Source organism: Python bivittatus, unplaced genomic scaffold (assembly GCF_059951505.1).
Source record: "Python bivittatus isolate LINGU-HERP-01145 unplaced genomic scaffold, Pbiv_v1 ctg000400_np1212, whole genome shotgun sequence".
Lineage (NCBI taxonomy): Eukaryota > Metazoa > Chordata > Lepidosauria > Squamata > Pythonidae > Python > Python bivittatus.
The window spans coordinates 6,794,696-6,811,745 of NW_028277073.1; positions in this window are offsets into that span (position 1 = coordinate 6,794,696).

The following is a 17,050-nucleotide window of genomic DNA, read 5'->3' on the forward strand; positions in this document are numbered from 1 at the left end:
AAAAAGCCTTAATGATATTTGAATTGCGAAACTTGCTTTTTCAGACCCTGAGCGTGCACTAGAGGGCAGCCTGGCCAAGTTGGATTTCAAGTGTACAGCAAGGACACTGGGACCATTTGAGAGGCTCTAGCAAAACAGGATTCATTTTGTGCAATTACTGTCACCAAAGTGACACCAAATTTTATCTTGGTAGCTATGGGAAAGGCGCATGTTCTCTTCCCAAAGCAGCCCTCTTGACATGAAGCAGTCCTGAGGGAGGGATTTGGGAATCCTCTTGTTAGTTCATGAGGTGGCAATTTACAAATTTGTTATCCTTCATTTTAGCCTCCATCCTGTGTATGCAGGGGGCAGGAGAGCAGATGCTTACTAAGCGAGCATCACAGCTTGCTCTTTTATACAAGGAATGGAATGTTTATTATGAACAAGTAATGGTGCGTCATGGGACAGCATCATGGGGCATGTTCCTTCTAGCTTACCTTCAAAAGACCAAAAACCATATTTGTTTTAAAAATTAATTAGGATATAGCAGGGTCCAATAAGTCAAAAAGTGATTTCCCTAAGCTGCAGCAAGGGAGGAAACAGGACAATGATGTGACAGATATCTCCATTGTTCCACTGTAAAATTGGGAGGAGATGACCCTCACTTTGAAGCCTTGATTGGCCCTAGCATGGGTTGAATTTGGCAGCCTCTTCAGATGGCAGGTGCCTGAGGACAGGGAGGGGTTGTTGTCAGTGTTGAACATTCAATCCAGCCATTTCTGTGTATGAAATGAGGTGTCCACCTCAAACAGCAAAACATCTTAAGATGTCCTGTTTGGAACACACACACTTCCTCTTCTGCTTGCTTGGCCTCAAAATCATCCTTGGCTGGTTGGGAAAAGAGTGATGACTCTCTCATCTGCCTGGCCTATAATCATCAGGTGCTGAAATTTTTTCCTTAAGTTTGGAGAGGTCTTCAAAACATGGGAACAAACAGTAGTCAAAGCCAATGATAAAGAGGAAAGGTCTATATTCCAGCCTTTGAGATTCTGGAGAAGTTCAAAGAATGGCCTGCCTGCCTTGCCTTGCCCTTCTCTATCAAGAGTCCCCTCATGCCTGCCATCTAATTGGTCATTTTGAGAATGGATGCTTAATATGGACATTTTATTTTGTGAATGAGCTATATATATGCTCTCTGGGTTTTGCTTTATTAAAGGTCGATATTGCTCAAGGAGAAATCCTTATCCACAGCTGATGTCCTGCAGATGTTTTGGGCTGTAACTCCCATCATCTCTTGCTGTTAGTTACCTAGCTAGAGATGACAGGAGTTGAAATCCAAAGGATCTGGAGTGTACCAGGTTACCCCTGAGCTAAATGCTGGAGGGGCACATTCAATCTTCTATAGCTCTCTCTAAAATAAGGCATCACGTTGCCTGCTTGTTAACCCTCACTGGTGCCTTTTACTACTGCTTAACCTACTTCCACTCTTCCTTTGATTGAATTGAATTACATCCCAGTTTTTCACCAGGATATGGTGTCCAAGATAGCTAAAAATATATTTTTTTTAAAATGCACAATGAGGAACAGTACAACAGCACTGAATTCATATTAATCAAACAGCTCCCACCCAAAATGTCTTTAGCAGGTACCTACCAACACAATGCTAATATAAGTGGTGTCAAAAGTGATCATTGTTGATCCCTGCAGATCACAGTGTAGCTAAAGGCTTAGTCGCAGCCCTTATTGTTTTTCTGGTCAGTTGGCAGCCACACTCAAAGGGAAGAACTGGCATCTGCTGGGGAGAAGGCCTGATTTCCCCCCTTTGTAAGAAAGGCGTTTCCAAGGAAACTGACATTGAACTTGTAGCACTGAATGGCCTTTCCTTCAGCAGATGCATAAAATCACCTCCAAAAAATGAACAGGCAGACGTGCTATTAAACTTCTAAAGCAGCCTTTGGCCCCAAGTACCATGTTCTCCCACAATTGTGTCACTTCAGCCTGTCAAAGTTGATTTCCATTCTTCACCACCACTGCCAAGGATCTGACATGGAGCTCGCTTACAAAATTCTGGGACCTCATGTCTTTATTCTTTGCTCTTCAGATGTGCTCAGCTGATGGGATCCTCAGCTTCATTAATTTCTTCTGCATCATAATATTTTCCATATTTCAGGCAGCAAGGGGCCAGGCAGAATAACATTCACACTTGGGAAATCATGCTAGCATATTATGTCTCCCATAGAGCTATTTTAAATTTGAGTTTAGGAGTGAATTTACCACTTGTTATTGTGGCTCTGAGTACATCTCATGTACCTGAATGGAGTTTTTGACCAACAAGATGTTTAGCTGACATCCACCTTCAGGGCAAGGCAACACAGGTCTTGATTTTCCCTTGTTGCCATATAATCTTTAATCCATATACATATAATGCCATAATCCAGAAGGTAGTAGCAACCAAACCAAACTTCATAGTGCAGAGTGAAGAGAGGAGTCTGCACTGTTGCAGCTCAATGCTCAGAGATGATGCTCTGTCTGTCTGGGCTAAACTGCTATTTACATTAGCATAGCTTGGAAAGATGCAGCAAATAGTGGCCCTGAAAAAAACAGAATGAAAAAAACCCAAATCCCAGCTGAAATTGATCAGAGTTATTTGTAGCATGCTTGACTTTGGCCTTGCTTAGGTGGTTTTGGGCACTGGAGGGGTTAGTCATGTCAGCCTGATGGTGATTTCAGAAGATGACAGTATGTGCTTGCTCTAGGGAGATGGAAGCTGTTAGCAGCCAACATCACTTCCAGCCTGCTGGTTTGCAGTACATACCACAACTTGCATTGTGGTGACATATTGGAAGGGCTTGACTGCACTTTTAGCCCTGGATCAAAGGTGGCCTTCCCGTAAACTTTTCTTGCTGAGTAGCCAGTGACACATAAGCAGCTGGCCAAATGTGTTTTTCCCTCCAGCAGAGCAGAAGGATCACAGCTTATCTTTGTTTGTTGAATTTCATGCCTATTATTTCTGAAAATCTGATGTGTTAAAAATTAGGATTTTAGGAGCTTTTCTATGCCGACAGGGACATCTCCCCAAGGAAGGGGTCCAAAAAGTCAATAAGGTGGCCACTGAAATCAAGTTGTGACTACCTTCTTGGCCTTTTTCCATGCTCCTGGATCCAGTGTTGCCTTGGCAAGCCTTTGTAGATGACTAAAACATCATTACCTTAAAAAAAAAAAAAAAAAAAAGGCAAATGGAGAGAGAAAGCCATAAACATAGCAGGAAAAACCCAAATACACTAAAATAGTTTTAAAGGGGGCTTAATAATAACATATTTTACAGGTTTTCTCACATCCCAGGAAAGTTATAAGAAGAGGAGTGAAGCAGGTTTGGCTGGAATACCAAAAACTAATTATGGCTGCTGTCTATACTGATGGCCATGTTAATCCCCCCTTTCTTGTTCCACTCTTGTCTTTGAACTGTATCTTTTTAAGAGCCCAGTGGGGTAATTAGAGTAGAAAGAGTTTGCCCCAGAACTCTTTTGCCACAGAACTACATCCTTCTTCCCAGCAGGGTATGGTAAACAAATTCAAGATGGCCACCATGATCGAAACTCCACCCATAAAAATTGGGTGGAGCTTTGATTGTACCATCATGGTGGCCATCTTTTTTTTTTTTAATCATGCCCCGTGGATGCCCCTGCTCCTTCCTTCTCCTTCCACTGCCCCTCCAGCGAAGATACCCAGTCTAAGACCCCAAAGCTTCATACTAACACTGAAAGGTTTTGATGTGGCCCCAGAGTCCTCCAAAACGTGGCATGAAATTATCATTTTTAATGGGACCAAAGAGGGAAATTATTAAATACATGGGAAGGAATCATATTAACTAAATTGAATTTATTCATTTGAATTTTAATTAAAAGAAATTAGATTTTTGACCTGGCCTCGCAACTTTTTTTTCTTGGCCATTCCTGCGATGGGGTGCATCAAGTCAAGGGTGAAGTTACCAGCAGTCACAAATTTTGCAGGACTGCCATTGTTTCTGAAGCATGATCTCAGAAATTATCCCAGCCGCAAACAACTCAGATCAATATACTCACTTCGAATACTTTTATGCTGTTCTCTTCAGACTCTTACATTTATGTTTATTTTCGGTTTGTCCCTCTCTAAGGATTTTCTCTGGGCATACTCACTTAATACACAGTTATCCGTGGAAGACTTCTCTTCTTCCCAAGGCTAAAAAGATGATCAGTTGGCCAGTTAAGGAAAACAGCAACTCAAAAATGGTACTTTAATCAATTATTTCCTATTTATGGTTTAGAGATGACAGCAACCCTTATACTCAGATAGGTGGAAACAAAAAAGCTAAGCTAGTATTTGAATCAGGGATGGCTGGGAAATTCCAGAACTGTAGGCATGACTGGGAAGTTGAAAGGAAAAATCATGGAGAAAAACAATGGTAATAATTTCTGTACTATTGCCAAGAAAGTTACTTTGACCCATCATGAAGTCCTAAAGCGTTGAGTTTGACTTGAAGGAAACTTTATTCCTCTTGCCTCCAGGACCTCAAGAGTTTGCGGTGAATTCTAACAATGGTTAGGATGATTAATAAGTGAGCTTGGTGCCCTTTGATAAGGTCCTGATATATGCCACTATGCTGTACTGTTCATTCTATGGGGGTTCCCAAATTTTATTCATAACATCTCTTCTATGCAAACACCCAGATGGAAGGAATACCGTTTATGTCAAACTTCTTTTTATCAGATCTAAACTATCCATAAGGTGGCAAAGAAATTGGTAACAAATGTTATCACAAATGTTATAAAAGTGGACCTGTATGCTTACCCTCTATCCAACCTTGGATTTTCCTTTTTCTATTATAGTGTCTATTTTATCTGTTACACATTTTCTCTCTCCTTTACATATCTGATCTTGAACTAAACAAATCATCTCCCACTTAATGCTAATAATGTAAAATTTTAGTTTATTACACCTTGTAATTTAAAATGCTTGATTTGCTGACTATTTTTTGTAACTTTTGGTTTGGTTTCATTTATTTTATTCTGCTTTGTTTTATTGTCTACGTACTTCTACCATATCATTGCCTTCATAATTTTAATATCAGTAGCAAGTCCAGTGATTATAATTGGTTCTTAATGTTACAAAGTTCTACAATTTTGTTTTAGTAATGCTTATAACTTTGTTATTAATTCATCATTCTGTACCTTAAATATGTATTGCTACAATGCTTGTTATTTCATATACTTTATACTGATCTATAATCAAAATAGATGATGAAGATGACGATATACCACATATCCTTTTTTTGGGTTTTTTTTGTTTTGTTTTTGTTTTGTTTTATCTAAAATAAACCAATGGTCTGGAGGAGAAGGGAGTGATAAAGTGTTTTGTCTTTTCTCAGAAGCCATTGCAAATGCAATCAGTGCTGTTTGATTCTTCTTCGACTGTTTAATTCTGTATAAGAAGGCTGTAGTCCTGTTACCTGTGAATAAGCCTCATTTAACTCATTTGGACTAACTTTGGTATAGGCATGTACAGGATGATGCAGAGCAAATAGCAATTTAGCCAAACGGCTTCAAGAGAGAAAAAAACCTGCTTCCCTAGATGGTTTGTATTGACTGGGGGTTGGTGGGAGGTGGAGGGGGGTGAGGAAGGTTGGAAGAAACTGGAGAAGCGTTTTTTTTTCCAACTCATGGCTTCGCTTACTTCAGAGTAGGAATGCAGGAAGAAATGTGCAGCTGATGTGTAAGAGAAATATATGCAACTGATGTTCCTGCTTATTTTGGGAATGACTTTTTGGGATGCTGAACTGAGTTTAATTTTAGCATCTTCACATTGGAACGGCAGTGCTGTGCTGCCACTCTGGGGTGATTCACTTGCTCATTCGTTGGTCTGAGGAAGGCGGATAAAGCTACTAATTCGGTGTTTTTCAAAGTTGGCAACTTTAAGGTGTGTGGACAACTCCCAGAATTCTGGGAATTGAAGTCCACGCATCTTACAGTTGCCAAGTCTGCAAAACACTGTACTAATTTGTCAAGTCCCACAAAGTTGGACAAGATCAAGGAAGCAAGGCCTATATAGACCTCGGTAAATAGGGGTCTCTGCTGGGGGGGGGTCATAAAAAAGTCAAGATGGTGGCTGCAACCAAAGCCCTTTTTTAATGCTAGTCTTGAGGCCTCTTGGAATCTTGGAAACTGCAAGAGAAACTTCTAGCTCTTATTTATAGTAAGTTCATTCAGGCAGAGTTTCTTTGAATGATATGAAACATTTCTTCCCATGTTTCTACCACCTGGGCTAAAGTGCCTTCTACAAGATAAGGTACCAAGAGACTCTCCTTGCCACTTGATGGTTTATGACTAATCTTCCTTTCATTATTTTTCTAGTCTCTCCACATTCTCTCATATATCTGGAGGTTGAGTCATGGCAACTGGACTTCTTTTCTTTTGATCTGATACGTTTCGCTGCTTGTCCAAGCAGCTTCTTCAGTCTAGAAAGTTAGTTAGGGGAGACCCCATAAATGTCTTCCAAGGTGGCTACGTTTCTCACTAACATGATGGGCTCGTTGAAGGGACAATAGGAGATGTGACTGGTAGAGTCTTTGGGATGTGGATGTCTTACTCCTAATCCCTCACTCATCCCCAAGTGGGTCATTAAGTGCTGCCTCCCTGGTGAACTTGTTAAGTGGTCTTAATCTTCCTGGGGACTGATGAAAGAGCAGCATGAAAAATGGGAGACAAGTTGTGTCTGAGGCCTCCACCTCTATTGAGGGAAGGATTTTCCACTTTGGCATAAATGGATTCCCTCACTCCTCTCTCAAACCACCTATCTTCTCTGTCCAAAATGTGAACATTATTGCCCTCAAATGAGTGTCCTTTTTCCTTTTGATGAAGATAAACTGCTGATTCTGGTCCTGTGTTGTTGCTCTTCCTGTGCTGGGCCATCTTCTTGTGTAAAGGCTGTTTGGTTTCTCCAATGTAGAGCTCTGAACACTCCTCACTGCACTGGGTTGCATATACTACATTGCTGTTCTTATGTTCTGGTGTTCGATCTTTAGGGTGTACAAGCCTCTGTCTCAGTGTGTTAGTGGGTTTGAAAAACACAGGTATGTGGTGTTTTCCAAATATCTGTTTTATCTTCTCTGACACACTAGCCATGTATAGAATGATAAGATTCTTCCGTGGACTCTGGGTCTCAGCTCTGTCTGCCATTTTTTTGTTGTTGGATCTAGAAATGGATTTAATAAAGGCCCAATTTGGATACCCACAGGCCTTAAGAGCTGTCCTCAGGGATCTTTCTTTCTTTCTTTTTTGGCATCTATGGAGGTGGGGATGGTTTCTGCCCTGTGGTGTAATGTCCTGATGACGCCTAGTTTGTGCTGCAGTGGATGGTGCAAGTTAAACTGCAGGTATTGATCTGTGTGGGGGGTTTTCCTGTAAATCCCTATTTTTAGCTTGCCACAGGTCCCAATTAGAACCTCACAGTCTAGAAATGCCAGTCTGTTGTCCTTGGTGTCTTCTCTGGTGAACCTGATGTTTGAGTCTATGGTGTTTATATGGTCTGTGAAGGCCTGTACCTCCTGGACTCTGATTTTAACCCAGGTGTCATCCACATACCTGAATCAGTGGGTTGGTGCTATTCTCTGGAAAGAGTTGAGAGCTTTCTTCTCCACTTCTTCCATGTATAGGTTGGCAACAATGGGTGACATGGGGGAACCCATGGCACAGCCATGTTTCTGTCTGTAGAAATTTATGGGGTCCCCCCTAACCAACTTTCTAGACTGAAGAAGCTGCTTGGAGCAGCAGCGAAATGTATCAAACCAAAAGAAGAGAAGTCCAGTTGCCATGACTCAACCCTCAGATAATTCCACCTGGATGACTGAGAATCTTCATCAACATATTGTCCCATATAGTTGATGTTATATTAGGTTCCTACTTTTCCTTCCAGAACTGTAGTCATAACAATGAAAATATTATCATCTGCCTTCATCTTTAGATAAGGTCAATTCTGTGACCTCCATATATTATATCAATTAGGCAAGGGTCCATGATTTCCATTATATTTGCATAATATATTCAGTCAAATGTATCAGTTTGCATAATGCATTGAGGTTCTGCTAAACTTATGTGAATCCTGGGAGATAACACTTTTAGTGTGACTTTACATATATCCACTCAGAAGTAAGAAACCCTTAGTGAGTGACATGGGGTTGATTTTCAGATACATGAAGTTCTGTCCGACCTATTGCCAATCTTGTTCAACTCAGTTCTTAGTTTTAATTAGGCATTTCCCCAAATACCTTTGCAGCAATAAGGCCTGGAAACTGCTGTCAGAAAACAAAATGAAAAAGAAAGCGGAAAGCCTCAGGACGATGAATCATCTGACTGATACCATCCCTCCAGATTTCTGGTATCTGCCAGGAGTACATGCTAACTTAAAATGAGGTCCTGCTTCTCTAGGATAAGAGCCAGGATCAAGCAGGTTTAGTTTCAAATAGGATGTTACCTATGGTACCTTCACTCTTTTTTTGAATCACTAAGTCTTCTTTGTGATGCTCATTTCTGATAGGTAGCAATACTATCCAGATAAGAGACCTTATTGGGACTGGGAAGCTAAAGAGGGTTTGGACAGATTAGGATGAGATTTCAAGAGGATACCAAAGCTGTAGGCTAAACTGGGAAATCAAAAACATTTCAGAAGGCAACTGCAAACCTCTTCTGTACCTTTGCTAAGATAATCAAGAGAACCTTGACCAAAAGAGATTTACTTTTTTTATATGCCCATGTCAGCCTGTTTGGCTGTTTCTAATTCAGACACAACTTTCTGAAAGCTCCAATAGCAATTTTCCTCTTCTCCTTGGCCTGCAGAGATTTTCTCTTTATAGAAGCAAACATACGAATTGGCCAAGGAGTTGCTGTTGCTGCCAAGGTGTTGGCATCTGTAACCTAGGGAGCGTCACGACTCTAACAAATGTAGGCAAATGCCTGTGGCTACTTCAATAAACTCAGTAATGAACCAAGCTGGAAGAAATCTCTCTTGTTCCCCAGGATGGGCAAAAGCTAAACAGAGACCCAGGCAAATTAAAAAGGCAAATTCAGGAAACCGCACCCACTTTTGAAAGCCCCAGTTTGGTCTGTTTAATGGACCAGGATTTATCTGGGTTGGGACATCACCCAGGGACAATATCACTCACGTTGTCTGTGAGTTGTTGTGCTTAGTAAAGCCCCATGAGAGTTCTACGCTTGCCTCCCTGGAGTATCACTTGCTGGAGAACAGGATTAGACCTTCAGGCAAATAGCTGGAGGAATGCGGCAAGCATCAATTAAGAAAGGGCAATAATTAAGAACTAAAGTTGGGTAGGGACATTATCCATCTCTGGCACAGCACAAGGCAGAGAATTATAGAGCTGGAAGAGGCTTTTTAAACTGTAGACTCCAGCCCTATTCTGTCCAGAAATGCAAAGGAAATCACCCCAACAGATGGGCACATGGTTACACACGGTTGGATATGGAATTATTGGTGCAATCTATACGTCAACATGGAGCTCAGGGTTGTCGGGTCTGTGCATCCAAACAACTGGTAACTAGCAATCAGCTGCAGCGTTGCAAAGGATCCAAGCGAATATGCTCACCTAAGGCACATATATGCAATCCACTTAAGTGCTGTTTCCCTTCCAACTTCTCCATAAGATTAGTACTCCATAAAAGAATAAACAAATGAATTGCACATCCCTTTACTCAAGACCTGTACTTTTATGGCTTATGAAGGGTTGTCTATTACCTAGCTCAATCAATATCTGAAGCAACCCTTTGAAGACCAACACTTTTTGTGTATATCTTCCTGCATTAACAGATCGACAGCCAACAATCCCAGCAGCTTCCCTCTGTTTCTCGGCTGTTAATACACAAATACTCTTTTATTCCAGCTTATTTCTCACAATTCCCGGGAATAGTGCCATGCTGAAGGCTTTCTTGGACATTTCAATGGTTATTCTTTTCACTTAGAACAGTGTTGTCCAAACTTGGCTACTTTAAGATGAGTGGACTTCAATTCCCAGAATTCCCCAGCCAGCCATGCTGGCTGGGGAATTCTGGGAGTTGAAGTCCACTCATCTTAAAGTGGCCAAGTTTGGACAACACTGACCTAGAAGGACTTCATCTCAGGACAAGAGTCAGTGCCAGTATTTGACAACCTGCACATAGTCATGGCAGCCACACAGAAACCCAGACAAACCACATGGTGCTAGTTTGCTGATCAGGAGAAGCAGAGACAGTCTTGCTTAACTACAATTCCTGCTTCCTGGGGAGGACACAGTGCAAAGTTAGGTAATGTTTTAAAAGTCAGAGGCATATTTGGAGCTCTGAGGGGATGCACACACAAAAGGCTGCAATGGGTTGCCTCGCCTGTTCACAAGACGGTTGCTCTAGCAGACATGGACAGATGCCAAAGACCAGTTTTCCAGAAGGGAAACAGCTTCTACTATCTCAGTGGGACCTTAAAGGGGTCTAAAGCCATTCCGGGAAATAGATATGATGCTGTTTTGCTTTACAGCATGCCAGCACCCCATGTCTTTTTATTTAGAAGAATCTTTTTGAAAAAGTAAGTCAGATGAAGAATCTGTTAGGCACTAAGGCAATTGTTGGGCAGGGGAGGGGAGGGGAGGAGGGGGTGAAGCTCACAATTGCCTGCAGGCAACAACCTGATGTAGTCCAGGATATTAGATAAGGGAAGGGTGGATCACAGCCAGTACCTTGTTCTAATTTCCAGAATGTTAATTGTATTAGTTTTTGGTGGTGGAAACACTCAAGGGTTTGGTAACAGCACACGGGATTCTTACACATTTATGATGGCGTAGATCAAGCACACCCCACCCTCTTCCCATAAAAAGCCTCTTAACTTTTTGCACCAGTTTGCTCATTCTAGCCCATTTCTGGCACACAATACTGTGAGCAGAACCCCCCAACTATGAACCCTCTGGGACTCTGGCCAGCAGATCACAGCCATTCTGTGGTGCCCTGAAGTCCTTGAGTGGTGAACTCCACAAAGCAGCCGCAAAAGATGCAAAGCTGGTCAGTTGTTTGCAGTTTCTCTCTTTGAACATTAACTATAACTATAACCCCTAACCTTACTAATTTCAATGGTATCATTCCCATTCATTGCTAATTTTGGTTGCCCCCCATAAAGTTGTTGACCCTCTTTTATAGGTTGGCCAAATCATCCATCAGCTGGTGAAAAAAGTGTGTAACTGCTGTTAAATAAGAATGTTTTATCTGCCATTGTGGCTTTTGATTAGCTACCTTAGACATTTGGAGATGCAGCAGGTAAGTGACGTTGGAAACAATGGGTGGGTCCAAGTTTGCATTGGAAATTCCTTAGAGAGCCTAACCAAGCAGAAAGGGACTGGTCTCATCGGGCTGCATTTGAGGAAGCTGGCCCCGTGGAGCTTTCTGGAGCTGGTGTCATGTCAACCCTTGCTGTGAGATGCAGAGTCAACAGAGACCTCTTTTAAAGAGTCATCATGTGACTGTTCAAGAGCCTGGAAGCCTTGTGAGGGTTGAATTGCTTTTCAGTTTGTACTGAAATATCCAGCGTATTGGATGGCAAACACTGATGCATACAGAATTTTTAACAACACTATTTTGGGCTAGAGCGTTTCAATGGTATCTTTCTTCAATTATTGTTAAACCAAGTAACACCACATTCTACTTAGAGCAAGCTGTGGTGAAATATTAAAGTCCAGGGAAGATTGTTATTCTCTTCCCAATAGCTAGGACACGATAGATCAGGCCTGTCCATCTCCTACTGCTACCGCACCCAAAATTTGCTCCCCTAATATTTCCTTCTCATGGTTTTGTTCCATGAGAGGGTTCATCAGGAGATACTTTTGAACAGCCTGCCCATCTGTTGGACCTGCGATATGTGGCTTGGAATTGTGGGACAGTGGAAGGTCTCTTGCATTGGGCTGCTTTAAGACACAGAGACAGGAAACTCCACAATTCACTGAATCCATAGCCATAACTCCAGTGATTTAAAAAAATAAATAAATGGATTTACAAAATTAAATCCTGCTTTTTCAAAAATCATTAAAAACAAACAAAGAATGTTAAATCCTTTCTTAAAGTGTTCCATGAAGATTAACACATCTCAAAGATACTATCATGAACATAATGTTTATTATTCTATTTTCTATTATGGAGATGAGAGCTATGTCAATAGACCTCTCTCTAAACATACAGAGGCAAGAAAGGTAATGAAAAGAGAAGTTGAGATGATGCAGTATTACAATTTAAAATGGTAAAAATGTCCTCCAAATATCCCCAGCAATTAATTGAAATAGAGCTGCTTCAGCTGCTAATAATTTCAAAAGCATCTTCTTGCTTGCTTGCTGTAAGGTCATCAATCCATTTTATGATGAAAATTAATCTGAAAAAAAAATCATAGCAAGTAATTGCTTTATGTAGTATGTACCTTCTAAAAATAAAATCTACCTTGTTTTCTGAGTATTGAAAAATGTGTACTTAGGACCAAGCTATTGCAGACAAGTCTGCACTTTTATTAGTGATAATGATTACAGAATCTTTTAGACTAGGAAATAAATCATGGTTTAAATCATTGAATTAAATATTCATAACTAGTGATACGAATTATGGTTAAATTGATTTGATTTTAAATTGAATCCATCCTGCTGGAAAGCATGGCCAAGGGTGAAGGATGTTGGGGGTTGTAGTTCATCAGTAGAGGGAATATCATTAGTTCTAGAATCTTCTATTTCAGAATCTTCTGTTCTAGAATCTTCTCCAAGAGGGGTGTGGCAGAGATGGGTTCTGGTGGTAAGTGGCGCGTGCCTCCTGATCCTGCTTCAAGCCACATTTTTCTTCACACGCTTGCCTTCTACTGAATCGGCAGAAACCACAATCACTAACTGCACTGTCAAGAAGAGAAGAGAGATTGTTGTTATGCTTTTCATTACCTTTCTTGACATATTTTGTCAAGACTGGCCCAATATTTTTTGCTGCTTGAGGCAAAGCTCCAGTGATGCCTCCCCTTCAGGGAGATGGCTTTGCAGCATCCCTTCTGTTCCCACCTGCTCTATGAAGCTACTTGAGGTGGTCTGCTTCGCCATGCTACGTAGCAGGGCCAGCCATGTTGCTGAAGTACACCGAGAACGGAATTGCATATACTTTGAACTTGGAAAGCTGTATTTGGAGTGTGAAATGAGAGTGATCCCTGAAGTCCCAGCAGGTGCTGAGCATACAAAATCACGGAACAGGCTCACCATTGTGGGCTCCTGAAAATGGACCAAGGAATGCTGGCAGCTGAAGGAACAGCTGCAACTTGCAAAGTCTTGGCCGAAGGCCCATCCCAGAGCGATGCCTTGATGTTAATGAGAAAAGAAAGAGAGAGAGGAAAATCTTTGTGGCTTGTTGGCTTGTGGTTTAAGAACTGCTGTCACAGATTGACACTGCGCAACACCCATGCTGCCACAGGAAAAGGCCTTTGCCATTTGGGAGGAATTCAGTGCTTCCTTCCCATTCCAAGTTGGCTGAGTTCCCTTTCCTCAGACCTGGAGGAATTGGAGAATGCAATCCCAACTATCAAACAAGAGTTGTCTTTCCTGCTACCGTTCTGCGGAGCCAAGAAGGTCCCACTCAAAGCCCTATTTATCTCTAGACAGATGCCCAGGCATACACGGAATGGAAAAATCATATCCAAAGAGCAACACATAGCGCTGTCTCTTATAGTTAGGGTGAAGATTTGAGTCATTGCTGGAGGCCATCTTTTCCTGCAGTGATGCCTTTAAAATCTGCAGTAGAAGACTACGTGTGGTGGGAGATGTTCTTTGAAGAGCTCCTGAGGCTAAGCCTGTTTTTGTCTTTATGTCAAAATTAGGAGGCAAACAGGTTGTCAGCACCACAGGAATAGCACACAGCGAAGTCTTCTGCACAAAGCTTGTACTATCCCATTCAGTAAATTTATGACAGAGGAAAATAGTGCAGACAATGCCTTTAATTTCGAACACTCCAGGGTATCCTCATGCATCTTCAATCTTTTTTTTTTACCTTATGATCTAGTTAGAACAGAAGGACAGAATAGAGGCTTTTGATGGGTACCATTAGGAGCCCCCTCATATCCAATTTTTGTACATACGTGCGAAAAAGAAAAATAAAGTAAAGGGTCTCTCCAGTTGTAATCATGGCTCTTCAGGTCCTGCACATGTTGGACCTACTAGCCACTGAGAGGAATACTGCAGTGTTGTATCTTCAAACTGATTCTGATGCTGATTAATACCTTTTTTTTTTTTTTTGGTACAAAGTTTCTACAAATAAGGACATTGTCCCAGAAATGCGATTCAATGGAAAGATTTTGAGAGATGGATTCCTTTGCTAGATTGGAGCGTGTAAAGTTTAGAATCGGCTGCCTATTTGGATTTCCCCCTGTTCATTGGCAATCCTGCTCGCTTCTCTGGCTTCTGACACTTTTCAGGTCAAATGCGTCGAAGTTGAAGACCTCCAACTTCACATTTTTGTTTGCTTGTTTGTTTTCTTTCATCTCAGGATGCTAAATTCTTCATTCAAATTTTGAAGTATTCTTATTCTATGCCACTTTTCCTTCCAGATTTTCCCAGAACTGTTTCTAGAAAAGCAGTACACATTTTCAAATAAAACTTTCAATAATAAAACTGTTGTGAATGTATCCGCCTGCCTGTCTCTCCTACCACACTGTCCATTCACATCCCCACGAAGAGAGATGCTCTGGATCTCGTGTAGAGTCAGGGGTGATCTCTGCCTCTGCACTGCCTGGTTTGCCTCCTGTGGGCACAGGCCATCAACCACTTCCAGAGGTTGTAGAAGAATGACCTGCCCTGAAACAGAAAAATGTTCCAAGCAACCATCAATGTCAAATTTTTTTTCTCTGCAGAGATCTGTCCATAGGCATGTAGGCACTTGCAGAGAAAGGGGGAAAAGGTTTAAAACTCCTGAGAATCATCTGCAAACTGGCACATAAGTTTCAAAGGTAAGAAGTATAAAAGAAGACAGAGCTGGCAGACGAAAGGAGGAGGTTTTCTTCTAGGTTTGGCAGGGGATGCTGCTGGAGTGAGAGGCACCTGGTATAGGTGGGGACCACAGGAGTCAAAAGTCAGAAGGTCCATGGCCAGGGACCTGAAGCAGCTGCAACCAAAGAAAATCCACAAGAAGGAAAACACAGCCCTGGACTGTATATGGTGGCAGAGCAAACTCCATATGGTCCAGGTGCTGGAGAACTGGGCAAGAGTATTAACAGGAGAAGCGATTAGCATTTCTAAGTCTGTAGAGAAGGTAGTGTGGGAGGAGGAAGAAATTAGAGATGAAGCAGTTATTGTATTATTATAAGCAAACTAATAAAAAATTAAGTCCTTTAGTTAAGTTCTAACTATTGAGTAGGCATTATAGTACATATTTACGCTAGGCTGCTATAGATAGATATACATATGGATAAACACTTACATACTTAAGGTCTCGTAAATACCCTTTGCATGATGTTTGTAATAAGCAGCACTATCTTCCCTCATTAGCTGTGCGTGTGCATCTTTCCTATTCATTCCCACCCTCTGACAGATGGCAGGAAGAGATATCATGTTCTTCTACTGGCACCTAGCCTCCCACAAACTTATCTCCAGCCATGTTTGCTAACGCCGAGTCAAAAGTAGTGCTTTCTGGCTCAGGTCAGCTCAAATGAGGCTGTCTGGCTTGCCTTCTTCACTTTCTTTCTAGAGAAATCCATGCACGATAATTGCACTTTATTGCACTCAGTTGTCTTTTTGTAACAATATCTGCAGCAGAGATGTAAGAATGAAGACTGGGAAAATTTAGGAAAGGGACTTTTATTTTAAAGCTGGTTGCTGTGCCTGTAGTAATATGTATTTAGATGCTTTAACTTGGTAAACAGCATTCACTTTTTCAAGGACTTACTTCCAGTAAGACTTGACCATAGAAAGAGATACAGCAGGCAATTGTTCTCCTAGCATAGAAGGTGTAGCAGCAGAATCTGATTGTCTGAAAAGAAAAACTCAGCATAAGTCAGTGCACTGAAGTTGCAAAATATATGGGGCTATCTTTGTTCTCATAGTCTCTGATTAAAGTTTGGAATTTCCTGGGATCTGGGGAAGTCCAGGTAGATTAAGCAGAAGAATATTTCTTTTGGGAAAGTGTTATTTCTGTAAGAACAGGTATAATGTTAGCTGGGTTGGTTTTCTGTATAGTGCTGAAGTCTTATGTCTTATGTTCTTATTTCTCTGTAGAAGTTAAGGGATGGTCTGTGTTTGCAGCCTTTATTCCATACTTTAGGCTTATTCCAGAAAATACATTTTCCTCTATAGCATCTTGTAATACTAATTTGGAACTTTATGTCCTCTCCTTATGGAGACCTTCAGACCGAAAGCATTCCATGCGTAGCAGACTAGTACCATCTTGTGCTATGCCCAGACCATTGTCTTTTCTCTTGGATTTTTCTTTCTTAAAAAAAAAAAAACAACTGTTACCAGTTTTCCTCATAAACTGGACAGCTGTAAGTAACCTTCCTCAACACTGAATGTTTTTTTTTAAAAATTTCAATATTTAAAGTTTAAAAGGTTGGTTAAATGTTTTGAATAAAGTTCAGTTATCTTTAATCCCTCTGAAGTTGTTTTCTTTCCCAAAAGTATGGAAGGACTGAATAGAGGCCTACCATTATCTCACTCTTTTGGTAAATGTTTAATCACCAGAAATACTACACAGGATGTGAGAACCCTCTCTCTCCCACACATTTGGGTTGGAAGTGCTTACAATCTGAGGAATCCCCTGGAGCCTAGATGGTGGCAGCTGGAAGTATTAAATCATTACCTCAAAGGAGAAGGTAATGCCAGGTGCAAAGATCCAGTGGGCTTCTGAGAAAGGGGGCTTGAGACTGCCGGCAGGCTCAGCTTTCTTAAAACCAATCAATTCAGGAAGGAAAAGGAAGTCTATTTTAAAAAATAAAAGCAATCTGAAAAAGAATGTGGTCATGGATGAGCTTTTATCCAACAAACACCTCCACAAACAGATACATCTCTAGT